We start from the raw sequence: 15,065 nt of genomic DNA on the forward strand, positions 1-15,065 counted from the left end.
TTTTTTTTTTTTTTTTTTTTTTTGATTATTTGGAGAGGGAGAGAATCCCAAACGGGCTCTGCACTGTCAGCACGGAGCTTGCAGTGGGACTTGAACCCACAAACCATGAGATCAGGACCTAAGCCAAAATCAAGAGCCGGAAGCTCAACCAGCGGAGCCACCCAGGTGCCCCTAAAATGACTATTTTTTAACTTGGCGTCTTTTGATCTCTATTTGGCTGGCAAAGTATTACCTACAACAGAGCACTGGAATGGTCAGCTGAATTTAAGATCTAGCCAAACTATTAACTTGCTGTGTGACCTCAGGCAAGTGCATTCCCCTCTCTGGGCTTCGGCATCCTGAATTAAAAGGAGACAGTGGACTATGCCACAGGGTTTTACATTTTCCTGTGCAGTCTTTTGCTCCCATGAGGTTGTTCTTGTAGAAACTGCTAGTGCAGGTTAGGGAAGGAAATGAGGATTGAACTGGAAGCATAAAAGCGCCCCCCACAACAACTGTGCTTTTATCTGCTTTGTTCTACTGCAGGGGTGCATCTCAAAGAATTGTCTTTTGTTTGTTTTGTTTGACTTCCTTCTGTCAGACCCTTCTCACGGGCCACTTTTCACTCCCCCAGTTGATAACTAAAGCAGAAAAAGATTCCTGGTTTGGGGATACACTTTTCCGCTCTAAAGACTAAAAAAGGGGGTGGGGGAAGGAAAGGAGAAGCCAGATGGTGATTCAGGTAGAAGAAGGTGTTCACTTGGGGCATCTGGGTGGTTCAGTCGGTTGAGCGTCTGACTTTGGCTCAGGTCATGATCTCGCTGTTGATGAGTTCGAGCCCTGTGTCGGGCTCTGTGCGGACAGCCCAGTGTAGACACTTCCACCCCTAACACCCCCAATATCTGCCACCCATGCAGAATCCCGAATTGAGGGTGGAGAACTCAGCCCCTGTGGGCCCCGGGACATGAAGGGAAAGCTTCACCCCACACCCAAGTGGCCCTGATCTGAACCGGTTGGAGATCTGCCCATAAGCCTGGGCAACTATGAGTTGGTATTGAACTTCCCTGTAAGACTTAATTTTAAAAGGGTTCCCTGTACCAGATAATGTTGATGTTGTGTGAGATGGTCTAATTGAGTCATTAAATGAATTCACGCCTTGACCAAGGAATTGAAAAACCAGAGGCATAAGATTCTGTTTCTGAAATTTTGATTTGTTAGATTGCACAAGTTTCTTCTCCCCTCTGATACACAAAGGTACATAAGAAAACATGCAGTTTTTCCTGAAACAGTTTTCTCTGAGTGCTTTCCTAGAGAGCAGTCACCTCATTATCCAGGTCTCTGTTTTCACATGTGAACATTAAGTAAACATTAAATAACCTCGAAAGTTCTTCCCGGCTCTGAAGTTTTGCAGACTTTGAGAATGTTGTTGCTTTGTCACTTTGCTAGAAAACATCTTTAAATTTTAAAATTTATGAGTAGAGAAGCAGCACACTGAAGTAAAAAAGTAAAACGAAACACTGAGAGAAGACTGGGCAACAGAGTAATGCCCTTAATATGTAAAAAACACCTACAAATAAATGAGAAAAGCATGAACATAACATCAAATCATTGTCAAAAGACACAAACAGGTAACTAACCAAAGGAGCCGTGCAAATGGCTTAAAGATACAGAAAAATGTTTGGCTTCACTATACAACAGAGAAACAATTTTTTTTTAATAATTTATTTTTTAACTACTAAACGGCAGCATGTTAGAGGAGTTGAGAGTGTAGAATCAGACAAGGCTGGATTCAAATCAGTGTGTGACTTCAGACATACAATTTAATCTTCCTGAAGTCTGGTTTCCTTCTTTTTATTTATTTATTTATTTTTTTAGATTTTATTTTAAGTAATCTCCACGCCCAACATGGGGCTCGAGCTCACGACCCTGAGATCGAGTTGTGTGCTCCACGACTGAGCCAGCCAGGCACCCAAAGTTTCCTTTTTGAAGAAATAGACCCTATCGTGGGGGGAAGGAGGGGGGCTGGGCGGCTCCATCAGTCAAGCATCGGACTCTCGGTTTCGACTCAGGTTATGATCTCATGGTTTATGGGTTCCAGCGCCTCAGAGGCCTCTGCACGGGTGGCGTGGAGCCTGCTTGGGATCCTCTCTCTCCGTCCCTCTCTGTTCTGCCCCTGCTCGCTCGCCCTGTCTCTCAAAACAAATAAATAAACTTCAAAATAAAATCTAAAAAATAAGTAAAGTAGACCCAGTGATTAAATGGCCGTCCTTGAGTTGTTAGCCTGACAGTGCAAACATGGGTCCTAAAATCCCATCACTGATGCACACTAGTGGCTGTGACATGCCTATGAATAATAACAATATTTATAACGCAGAAAATTTGGAAGCCAAACTAAATTTTCAAACAATATGAAATCGGTTGCCTAAATCATAGTCTATCCATAACACGAATTTTCGGTGCAACCACTAGAAATCCCATTGAAAAAATGTTTTGTCACATGGAAAAGGTTCACGACGTACTAAGTGAGAAGGACAAATGACACAGCAGGAAGCCCAGGATGATCTCAGGTTTGTTAAGAAAAAGAAACGGGGAAAGACCTGGAGAGACAAATAAAAAATATAGTGGTAAGTTTTAGGTAGAAGACCATTTCTTTTTTGTGCTTTTCTGCATCCTTCAAATTCATTATGTTGATATTGATATACTGGTATAAATCAGAAAGAAAGAGGGAAGGAAGGAAAGAGGGAAGGAAGGGAGGGAGGGAGGAAGGAAGGGAGAAAGAACATAGTATCCAGAGGTGCTATGCAGTTGAGTTTTGGTTATCTGCATGGCACATTTCCCTGGAATTTACGGACTAAAACATCCAAGTTATTACTGCGTGTGGTTTTAAATGTCAGCAATTCAGGCAGAGCTCAGGCGGGAGAGGTTTCTGTTCCGTGTGCCATCGACTGGGGCCCCTCCATGGCACTCAGCTGGCAGCTGGATGGTCTGGAGGGACCGAGGAGCGTGGCTGTGGAGTGTGAGTGAACGCTCACAGGCCTGGCCCCTTCGCAGGGTGGTTGCGGGGCTCGTGCAGCCCGACCTGCCCCTCTGCATGCAAAGTCCAGCTTCTCCCCGTGTCCCGTCTCCAGCTGGCTGGTCAGACGTGTCACAAAGCAGCCCAAGGCTCCAAGAAAGAGGAAGCAGAAACCACCAGTCCACACTTGCAACCCACACCCACCCAGAGCTAGCCTGGGGTCAGTCTCACTGCGCCCTGTGGGTCGGAGTAGTTCCAGACCGATCCAGATGCGGGGCGAGGGGGCGAGGGACCTATCGCTGATGGGAAAAGGCGTCCCCAGACTTCCAGCCATCCCCAGTGCCCCGCGGTTGCATATCCAAACGGCAGAGAAGAAACCGAAGCATGTTACGCTTGGAGAAAGAATTTAGGCTTGGGATTCCCGCCCCGCCTCTTTTGACCACACAGGTAATCGCTAAATAAGCTCATCCTCGCCTGTAAAATGAAAGTGTTCCCTGCGCCTCCCACGCGACCGGGAAGGCGTATTTGTATCACCGGGCCTCACACACCACCTAAGGGGGCAGACCGTTTACAGATGCAAATGCCAAATAGGTATCAAGTTTTGGAGATCGCTTTGATGAACGGGAAGAGTGTTCGCAAACTGCGCCTCTAGTGGGCTCCGGGCACGTTTCCTGCGGCTGGTGCATCACGGGAAAGCTCCTAATTCCTGCCTGGGCCCAGCACATTCCTGCCTGGCGGGCCGCTGACCGAGCTGGGCAGTGGTTTGGTCTCCGATGCGGAGGCAGGCCCTCCTGCTTGGCCAAGGCCCCGCCTCCCACGAAACGCCTGCAGGTCCTGAAGCCTGGCCCACTTCACCCCCATTACTCGATGGCCCCGTTGGGCGTTTTCACCAGAGACACCTGAAACGTAACATGCCAACGTCGTTAATGAGTCACAGGAAAGGAGGAAAGCCGGCTTTCTCCTGCATCATAGTTGTTTTCAGCGTTGGCCCCGCTATCTAGCGGCGGATCCGTTCCTCCCGCGATCCGGGACTTGTTTGACGAGTCTGGTGATGTGGCTCCAGGGCTAATGGAACAGAAGGCGCCAGTGGGAAACGCCGGCCGCTGTTCGGCCGACTGGCGATCTAGGAACCGCGGAGAGGCAAACCAGCCTCCGAGAAATCCATCGGCCCGGATCCTCCCGTGAGTGGCGGGGGGACTTCCTGGACCCCGCCTTGGCCGGCACGGGCCTCCGTGGCACGTGAGATGCCGCCCCTGCCTGGGATTCTCCCCGCAAACCTGGAGTGCAGGGCCTCGCGTATTTGGAAAAGCTTCAGGATATTTTCCCTCCCAGATGTTAAACATTAAATGGCAGAGCTGATAGAGACGGACGCAGGGTGACGTTGATTTTTTGCAAGCGCCCGGATGCTCTGCTGGAAGGGGTCCTTGGGGAAGCGGGTCCTTCGCGGGATATTCACGGGCTTCCCCCCCCCCCCCCACCCGCCCCCACCATCCGCCCAAGAGAAGCCCATGACCCTCTCAACAACCAGCAGGCACAACTGCTTTTAATTCCAATGGATTGTTTTCCTTTATCATTAATTTTGGCAGTAGAAAAATACGCCTTTGATATCAAAGAAGGCAGGCCTACCAGAATGATTATTAGATTAGTAATAGTGGTGGTAATAAATTGCACCAAACACGAGTTGATGTAATGGATCCTCTTGACCCCGAGCACAGGGCTGTCAGGCCTACTTAGCTCTGTCTTCTTTCTGCCCTGGGTTAGAAGTCCTTGTGTGTCTGTCTCTCTCCCCGCTGGAGTTGTCAGCACCTGCAGGGCACAGGCCTCCTCTTGCTCACTTTTTTTTTTACCTCCCAGCCCTCCGTCGCGGCGCAGAGCATATAGGGGCGCTTAATCAATGCATCACATAGGATAGTCAGGAAAGCCTCAATTAGCTGGAAACCTTGTTGGGCTGAATTTTACAAACGACTCTCTACGCGAAGGAGGGCAAGGCGAGTGAGAGGGGAAGAGCCCGAGGGCTAGACGCGTTCTCTTCTGTTTCGGCCTGTGTCTCTGAGGCGTGTGAAAGGGCTGGCCTGGGGTCTGCTCTCATTCAACTCACGCTCCACGCTTCGGACTTCCCCGCCCCAGGCCTGGCGAGTAAGTCAGAAAGAAGGCCCGATCGAAACGGGTCTCCAGTCTCCGGGATGGAGATTCATCCTGAGTCATGACGGGCAGAGACAGGGAAATAGTTGCAGACGTTGAACAAATGTTATCCTGGGGCCCAAGCATTCGTTCGTGTGTCCCTGCCTGCCTTCCTTCCTCCCTTCCTCCCTTCCTCCCTTCCTGCCTTCCTGCCTCCCTTCCTCCCTTCCTCCCTTCCTCCCTCCCTCCCTTCCCCCCTCCCTTCCTCCCTCCCTCCCTTCCTTCCCTCCTTCAACAGTGGTCATCCAACCCTTACAGTGTAGACCTCTCTAGGCAGTGAGCACGGAGCCCCCATATCCTAGTGAAGAAGTCAGGCAGACAATAAACAAGGAAATTCTAAACATGTACTCTGCCAAGTGACTGAGCGCTCCGAAGAAAAATGAAACGGCTTCGGGGCACAGGGTAGGGAGAGGCGTCCCCCCGGGATGGGACCGGAAGCGGAAGAGAAGGGGCAGAGAGCCCCAGGCAGGGAGGGAAAGGCGGGTGGACAGTGGGCGAGTGCATGCAAGTTTGAAGGAGACCCGGACCCTAGCCAGGCTGCCCTAAGGACTTAGGAGTTGGCTCTGAATGAGATGGGTTTTGTGCAGAGGCATGATGTGATCTGATTTGCATCTAAAAGCACCACTCCGGCTCCTGCTCCGGGGACTGGACGGACCAAGGGGAACAGAGTGAGAAGGGCAAGGCAGGTGGGAGGCTACCGCAAGATCCAGGCTGAATGAGGTGGCAAACTGGAGGCTTGGATGGGGTGGGAAGCGGTCAGCTTCCAGACAGACTCCCGCGGTAGGGCCAGCAGGATTTGTTGATGCGTGCGTGTGGGTGCGGGGGTGGGTGCGTGCTGGGAGGGTCCAGGGGGAGAGACAGAGTCCAGGATGACGGCCAGGTTGGGGCGCAAGCACCTGGAGACCCAGCGCAGGACGTGGAGGTGCGGGGCGGGACAGGGGAGCTCACCTGTGATTGGAGGCAGCTTCCCTTATAAAATAATGAGGCTATTCTCAACCTTGAGGGGTTGCTTGTTGAATAAACAGACGTGGGTAGAGGCAGATTGAAAACGTAGCAGTTTATCCCTTCATCATTTTTGTTGAGAGTCTGTGCCACATTCTTTCAGGATTTCTTGCCCGATTGTTTTAGAATCCTAGTTTTAGAATCTCGGCGGGGAGTGGGGGGACAAGCAGAATTATAAGGGGAGCGTTTTCGTGACACAGATGCCAGGGTGTGGCCCTCAGTTGTGCAGGGGAGTCCCCCGCCTAGAGCAGGGAGCTTGCGTTGGTCACAAAAGTCTCCAGGTACATCTCAGGCATGCTCTGATCCAGAACAGGAGGTGTGGAAGGAAGCATGCAGACGCGTGAAGGTAAGAGACGGAGAGGAGAGGCAGTGTCCTGTCTTAGAAGGATCTCTGGCCTCGGGGGTTGAGACCTGAGCCGAAAGAAATATTATTACGTTTATTATCATTAGCGTAACTTACTAAGTGAGATTTACCCTAATTCTCCAGAGAAGAAAATTTGGAGGAAGATGAAGAAATTGAGTACTTTTACTGTTTCTATATTAAAAGTGAAATTAAGGGGCTCTTGGGTGGCTCGGTTGGTTAAGTGTCTGACTTCAGCTCAGGTCACGCTGTCCCAGTTTGTTGAGTTCAAGTCCCACATCGGGCTCCGTGCTGACGGATCTCCGCCCTCCCCCGCCCCCCACCCCTCCCTGCCTTGCACTCTCTCTCCCTCTCTCAAAAATAAATACTAAAGTGACTCTACAAGGGAAGGAATATTTTTATAATTTCACTGTTTTGTGTGTTATTATTACACAGTAGACCATGTATTGGAATCAGTAGAAAATCGTAATGTCTGGATATTCAGTAATGGTCAGCTGTTTCAAAAGTATGAGATGGCACAGCTTTAAGAATTACTTGGGGCGCCTGGGTGGCTCAGTCGATTAAGCGGCCGACTTCGGCTCAGGTCACGATCTCGCGGTCCGTGGGTTCCAGCCCCGCGTCAGGCTCTGTGCTGACAGCTCAGAGCCTGGAGCCTGTTCCAGATTCTGTGTCTCCCTCTCTCTGACCCTCCCCCGTTCATGCTCTGTCTCTCTCTGTCTCAAAAATAAATAAACGTTAAAAAAATTTTTTTAAAAAAAAGAATTACATATACACGTATATATACACATATATGCATTTTTATATATTACATATACATATGTGTGTACACACATAAATATTACATACACATATATAACATATATACATATACGTAATATACATACACACACATCCCCAAATCCAAAACATAGCAGAAGTAATTCGAACTCCAGTCAGGCATATGGCCTGCGGTCGGGTTTTTTCTTTGTTACGTTGTTCTGTTTTGTTTTGGGTTTTTTTTGTCTTTTAAATTTATGAAGTAAAAATTTACCAACCACTACGCTGTCAAAAGGCAATGGCGCACTCTCTTATCTTTGCTGTGAAGTTCTGAATTACCTAACTCCCCCACTAGGGGGTAGCATCTTCCATTACTTTCTTCAACTCTCCTTTCTACCTGGATTCTGGGCACATCGGACGCAGGGTTTTAAGAGCGTGGCGGAAAGGGGGGCAGACGTATCTTCTATGCCAGGACATTTAGTGGGTCTTTTTATCATCTCCATTGGAAAGACCAGGAAAGTGATGCTCAGAGAGGTTACGTGATTTACAGGAGGCCACACAGCTGGAACTATGCAAAGCCAATGCTGAAATTCAGTTCTAACTGCAGGAACCAATTTGCTAACCACAGCACTAAATACCTCTCTGTGTCCAATGAAATTATTTCAATCTACTGTCAAAAGAGTCCTAAGGGATCAGTGGGTCCCACAACTTACGCGATTCTTGAAAAGTTTCTGTAAACTACAAAGTGCTATACAGATAGAAGAAGTTTTATTGGTAATAAAATTGTATCCTGCCTGTTCCAAATTGCCCTACAACGTGACAGACTCCTTGAGAACGAAGAGCTCTGCTTTTCCTCGTCTTTTTTTTTTTTTGTAGGGCCCCACTGCTGGAGCCCAGCACCCACCGGGCGCCCCCGCACATGCTCGCTGAACTGTTCATCTGAATTTGTCTGCTCTGTGAAATCAGAGAAGCCACAATTAATTTGGTTGCACTGTATTATTAATGTTGCTGAGATTGATATCAGTGTTGAATGCCAGAGAAGCATTCCAGCTGCCTGTCCTCTTGAATAGGCAGAGAGAGAGAGAGATGAAAGTTTCAAGTTTCCCCAGTGAGGCCCCGCGCAGCTCTGATTCATGACTTCTGTTCAGACTCCGTACCGGAGCGGGCGGCAGACGCCAGGCGCGGTTTCCCACCAACAGCATCTATGGCAACAGCCGACGCTACGGGGCGTCTACCGGATGCCAGACGCAGTGCTAAGCATTTCTCACGCACGGGCTTCCTGAGTCTCGCCCACCACCCTGGGAGACAGGAACTACCAAGTCCGATCCTCGTTTGACAGCTGCGGTTCAGAGAGGTCAAGTAACTTGCCCGTGGTCCAACAGTTGTCAGGCACAGGGCGGCGTTTCAAAGCCTAAATCGTTGTTCGGGACGCTTTCTGACCTCTGAACGTCAAGGGCGAGTCAGCGCGCGGTACCTGACCAGTTCTCCGAATTCTGGCAACACAACAGGAAGCCCGCGATCTAAAGCAATATGCGACCCCTTAAAAAAAAAAAAAAAAAAAAAAGTCAAGGGAGGGAGAACTGATACCACAACCAGTCAATCAAACGGTCTCTCTCTCTCTCTCTCTCACACACACACACACGCACGTGCACACGCGCGCACACAATCTCTTCCTCCATCAGACACAGGTATTTCTTCTATGTCTTCTGTATGGGGACAATTTGATACATCGAGTCTGGCGCTTTCTGCAGGGACGCCAGGACAGTGAAATCACTGTCGGGCAGGCAATCACTGTGACTTGCACAAATAACAAATTAAAAAACGTGGGACGTCCTTTGGGTTGCCGGGGTGCAAAAGTATCCCAGGGAGCGTTTACCGTTGAGTTAGGCCTCAGCCCTCTTGGGAAACAACGCCCAGGTAATTATTTTAAATGAGCATTAATTATGTCATTATTAGAAATGGGGAGAAAATGCAATTTCCTTCTGTCACTTCTTGATATCTTAACTAGAAGAATATTTGCCGTGCTATTATAACAAGCCACCGTGCGCATAATGGTGCCCCGGCAATAACAGGAAGGCATGTACATTTTCATATGAATATATCATGCCTAACTAATGAGATTGCTCATTTCATAACTTCAGTTCCATTTTTATTATTTCATAAAACTGGAAGTCCTTATCCATTTTATGAAAAACACCAAACCTTTGTGAAATTCATTAAATAAGCATAAAAAATTCATTAAACAAGTGAATTGCATTCAGGGCTGCTTTGATGCAAATGCCCTTTAAGCAATGTAAAACTCCATATTGATTTAACCTTTCATGTTCTGATATTTCCGTGTGGATATAAAAAAAAAAAATTCTTTATTCAGGGAATGAAATTAAGTGCTGATCCCTTGATCTCCAGCCGGGCAAGATAGATTGGTCAATTTAAGTAGAGCTGCTGATCAGCAAACAACTGAATTTAAAAGTATTAAGGCATGTCGATATTTTAAGTATTGTCACCTGCACATCAAGTAAAGGGGGAAAATATTATTATTCCAGCTCAATTAACTTTGTGTTTGCTGTGAAGCTGACCTTGAAAGGGCTAGCCCATTGGGCCATGGCTTCATGCCCTTGGAAGTTGACAAGGGCAACTGTGGCAAGATGTAAAACACCAACTATAGCCTGAATATTTTGAATGGTGTGGTCAGAGCAACCACAAAATAATTAGCCTGGAGACACAGTCCCCTTGGGTTGTGTCCCCTCATTAGTGGGGGACAGCCAGTAGAGCAAACACTAGTTCAGAGGAAGAGAAAGGGGTTTGCCCTTCACCCAAGAAATCTTCTGGGAGCCCTCATTAGGCTAAGAGCATAAGACAGGTTTCAAAGAACTTTAGGGCCGCGTGGGCTCCCGAAATTCATCTCGCCACTCTTCATTCATTCATTCATTCATTCAAACAATATGTATTAGATGTCTACATTTTGCCGACTATTACGCTTGGTGCTGGGAGAATAAAGTATGAATGACAGCGGTGGCCCCAGCCCTCCTAGACCATGAGAGGGGTTTTACCATGAAGAAGCCGGTCTCTAAAAAAAAAAAAAAAAAAAAAAAAAAAAAAAATCAGGGTCCATCGGGTTAGATGCCTGAAGTAAATCTCAGCTCTCTTATTAAACAGTTGTGCTGCATGGCCTTAAACAAGTGATTCAATCTCTCTGGGCATCAGCTGCCTTGTGTTACTACTTCCTGAGGCTGCTGCCCCAACTAAATGAGATATTGCATATACAAACCCTCAGCAGAGCAGATGAGCAGGTGGCAAGCAGAACATGCCTGATAAGTGGTAATCGTGACCATCATCCTCATCCTTACTGCTGTTTCTATCCGAATTTCTCATGTTACAGATAAAGAAACTGAGACCTGGAGAAGAGAGGTCACGAAAAGACCGTGTGGCAAACTGGGACTCGGAAGAGACTTTCCCAAACCAACCGTGGCCCCCGCAGCCTCCTGAACTATAAGGTCCGTCTTCCAATGGACGCCTGACTCAAACTGACTTTTGTGACTGTAAAATCCAGGGCTGGATCTGCTTCAGGTGAGGCATGATCCAGGAGCCCAGTGAGGTCACCAGGATCCGGCTTCTCTCTTCACTTTTCTGCTCCATGTGCTTGGTGATGACTCTAACGTCAGCAAACATTTCCTCTCCCAGTCCCAAAAGGACTTTCAGCAGCTTGGACCGCTTCCTGTGTCTTTGTTCATGCCCCTGAGGGGAAGAAAGAGAATCTTGTGTTAGCACTCCCAGACAAAACGTGAAAACCAATATGATCAGACCCGCTGACGTCCCGGAGATATAACCACAAACGTCCTCGCACAAACTCAAGAACCACACACCGCTCCAGGTAACTGGTATTCATAAAAACAATGGCAGGAGAAAGAGTGAAATCTACATTCTTCTCAACACACACTGGAGTGTGAGCTTCGGAAGGGCAAGGGTCACTTTTGTCCCAGCCTCTCCCCAGGGCATGATGACTTGGCAAAAGTCGGAATCCCAGCTCTGCCACTTACACACGTGAACTCTCATGTGAAAGGGGAACAAATTCAGGATCTGTCTGCAGAGTGCTGGGAGCATCCAACAAAGGAGTATCTGTATATCAAGTAAGAGAAATCTGGCAAATAAGAACTCAAGTAATGTTACGTGTTATTACTATCAGTAGGGACAGACCCCAATCTGTCCCTCAGTGATGTTGCACGTTGAACATGCTCATACAGGGATGTCACTGCCTCCAGTCTACCCGGCACTGTCCTGACCAGAACCTCTGTCACCCATGTGCCCTTCTCCTCGAGACCCAGAGCAAAGCCACCTGCCCTGTGAACCCTTTCCTAAGACCCCGAGCTAGAAGCAATCCCCTTTCCTTTACAAACCCCCAGATCTTTCTCTGCCCTCTCCTTAGGAGCCCTCAATAGGCTGTATTGCTGTTTGCCTCTTACTTTTCTAGAGGCACTCAGGAAATGTTTGAGACAATGAGTTCTTTTCTGCCTACAGATCAACCCGATCCAACGTGGTATTTCAGTAAAACACGGGGGGGGGGGGGCAACAGGGAAGGGATTCCATCTCTGGTGTTGGAATTAGGGAGCAGATGTATCTAAATGTAGGGCTCCCTTGGTTACAAAGGCTAAAACCCCAACTCAAACTAGTTAGCAGGGGGTATGGAAAGAAAATAATAGCATGCTAGTCACAATGGGAAAGTGGTATTTTTTTTAAGTTTATTAATTTTGAGACAGACAGACAGTGCAAGTTGGGGAGGAACAGAGAAAGAGGGAAAGAGAGAGAATCCCAGGCAGGCGCCATGCTTCTAGCACGGAGCCCGACGCGGGGCTCAAACCCACAAAGTCGTGAGATCATAACCTGAGCCAAAACCACGAGTTGGACGCTTAACCGACTGAGCCACCCGGACGTCCCAGAAGGTGGTATTCTGGATAAAAAGATGCTCACAGATTCAGAGACTGTTAAGATTTCGCAATACCAAGGGACTCACGAATGTGTAGAGACGCTAGGCCGAGCAGAAGATTACAGGGGTGCATTCACTAGGGCCCCCAGAGTCCCCAGCCCTGGACAGGAATCCACCTGCACAGACAGAGTACTGACCAGGTATAGGGAGCTCCATTTGGCATTTCCACACGGAATGAACTGGGGTCAAGGTGAATACCCTCCTGGCCCTCATCTGCCCTGACTCTCCTGTAGCCTCTTGCCCCCTCCCTGCTAACACACAGCATCGCATTCCTGAGTTGAGAGACGGAGTGAAACATGAAGGATGATTTTCCAGGACCAAGTGCTAGAAACTCAGCTCTCCTCAAGCTCTCTGAGACAAGTACCGTTATCGCGATAACGATGGAAAAACTGAGACATAAGGAGCAATGGACTGACTTGCTCTAAGTCAAGAGTTAGTGGTGACCCTGTTTACATGATTCCAGACCCCAAACCCTCCACTTCCAAGCCCCGGTGCCCTGTTGATTGCGCACCATGGAAGGAAGGGTAAGACGGATGGACAAGTGAGGGTTCTGGTTGCCGGTGGAACTTGTCTGCGGTAAAAGCTGAGCAACTGGATCCCGGGGCTTACTCTCTCCTCCTCAGACTCATCCTCAGCAGGTAGAATTCATTCTGTCACAGGAAAGAGAGTCAGTCCCCCTTGGGGTGGAATACGGCTGAGCCACACTTTCTGCATTTCGTATCTGTGGTTCTATCCGGTGTGAAGGCTGGCCCACTGAAGTCAGCGGGCTGGCGTTCTGCGAGAGCTGGGCGGCCTGAGCCACACGGCTCGAGTGGGGTGAGAGAACTGTGGGGAGGCGTTGAGCCGAGAGCACCACGGAAGTCCGAACGGTAGCCGAAGCCCCAGCTTCTCTATCCTTAAGGGAAACCAAAAGGATGAAACAGACATGGCAAGCATCCAGTGTTTAAAAAAAAAAAAATGATAGGTGCAAATAGTCACTAGGGCTATTTTTCATCTTTAAATCTGCTTAGTAATAAGTGGTCCTGCTCGCTGCCAGGAAGAATAAAGCAGCGGTGAAGACAGAACGGCATGGACATATATGCACGGCTTCTGCAGGCGGCAAAGCATGGTCGCGGGCAAGGCAGCGGCCACCAGAACAGGTGGTCTGCTCTGAATCTTAACAACTGTCGCATGCAAAGCCCTTGGGGGCATTGCCAGTCCCTCTCTGCCCTTAGTGAGCTGTGTGACTTTGCACAAGTCGCTCCCCCTCACTGAGCCTTCCCTCCTTCCTCTGTGATTGGGGGCAAGGGAAGTTATCGGGCCGTGGCTTACAGTTAGGTTCTGCTGAGCCCTTAGGCGCCCTTCGGAAGCCCTCGCAGGAGGAGGGTCGGGGGCTCGGTGGGTGGGATTCCGAGCCCCCCGAGCCCCACCTTAACCAGACCATCCTGCTTTTCTCTCTTTCATAATCAGCGTTCTGCATAATATTTTGAGGGAAGACACAGTTCTGAGGCTCAAAGGAAAACGAAAACCACTTTGCCAACTGATCTCGGAGGCCATCCAGCGCTCACATCCCAGCAGCCCGGGGAGAAGATGGTCTGTGTTTCCTAGTCCTTCGGCCTCTTGCAATTGATTCCGGCACCAAAGAGAAACCACACCCAGACGCCTGTCTGCATGCTGCCTGCTGGGGGGACCAGATGGCTGTCCCCTCCACCACCCGCCCCCCTGATGGGAAAAGCTCTCCCTCCGAGTGTGAGACCCATCACAAAGAAAGGGCTTTGTGTGAGGTTCTTTGCCAGGACCTCACCCTCCACTGCCTCAGAGGGAGCATCTTCCCTTTGGCCTTTCCTGTTCACGTTCCCCTTAGAAAACCCAGCGGCCTTGCGGTAAGACGGGGCATGGTTTTCCCTCTTGGCTAAATAGTTTCATGTGCCGTCTCTTGGCGTCCGTGAGATTGAAACGCAGCTCGTCGAGGCCTGGGCAAGACTATCTTTTCATTTGCGTTAATCACAACTGCTGACAAACAGTATCTTTCCCATCTTGCTGATACCTTACGCCTTTCGTGACGGACATTTGATTGCAAGAGCTCTTGACGGTATTTAACTTGAAGGCATTTAACTTAAAACCATTATTAGATTTTTGTTTAGCTGTCCCTTGACACTCTCCCCGTCCAAAAATAAGGCCTTCAGGTACCTCTGAGATATTTAAGTACACGTCGTCTTCCGAGACCACCCTCACACCAAAGGCAAATACTTTAAAAGTTGCTTTGTAATATTAAAAGAGAAGAGAGAGCGAGAACGCGCGTGAGAGAGAACCGGGCGGGTTTTCCATGATTACTAATTTAGCAGACTCTCTGTTATGTTTTATTGATAGTACTAAACATAAATTTGCCTTTGGTATACTTTGCTGCTGATGCCTAAAATAAGACATGTAAGAACACATAATCCTATGCCTACGGCTTTGCAGAATATTGTACAAAGGCTCTTTGTGGTAACCCAAGCAAGAGATATTTAAATGGCGAAGTGCAGGGCTTAGGCGGTTCAGATTTGGGCAGAAAGAGACGTCGCTCGCTGCTCACTGGTGTCGCTCTGAAAACCCCAGCGTTCATGCAGTTTTAAATACAACATTTCTTCCGGTTTATTCTTGAATTAGGAATCCTGATCTCGCCCACATTTTATTATTTGCAATGGAAGAATCGTGTGTGGGAGGCCCCAGGTTCACAGGAGAAAAATAATACATATCGCGCCGCTTAAGAGGGTGGTTATTTACGACTCCAGCCTGCCGAGGATACTGACACTGTATGTGTTATGAGATGC

General features: G+C 48.6%; 1 long non-coding RNA gene across 1 annotated transcript; it reads left to right on the forward strand.

Annotated features, from left to right (window-relative positions):
- The first annotated feature begins 3,345 nt into the window (after window positions 1–3,345).
- LOC121010018 (uncharacterized) lies at window positions 3,346–14,186 on the forward strand. The gene is made up of 2 exons (XR_005780968.1): window positions 3,346–4,173; window positions 13,723–14,186. It is a non-coding gene; the product is annotated as an uncharacterized LOC121010018 (long non-coding RNA).
- Window positions 14,187–15,065: the final 879 nt, after the last annotated feature.

The sequence above is a fragment of the Herpailurus yagouaroundi genome, unplaced genomic scaffold, assembly GCF_014898765.1.
Source record: "Herpailurus yagouaroundi ecotype Mexico unplaced genomic scaffold, PumYag 190, whole genome shotgun sequence".
NCBI lineage: Eukaryota > Metazoa > Chordata > Mammalia > Carnivora > Felidae > Herpailurus > Herpailurus yagouaroundi.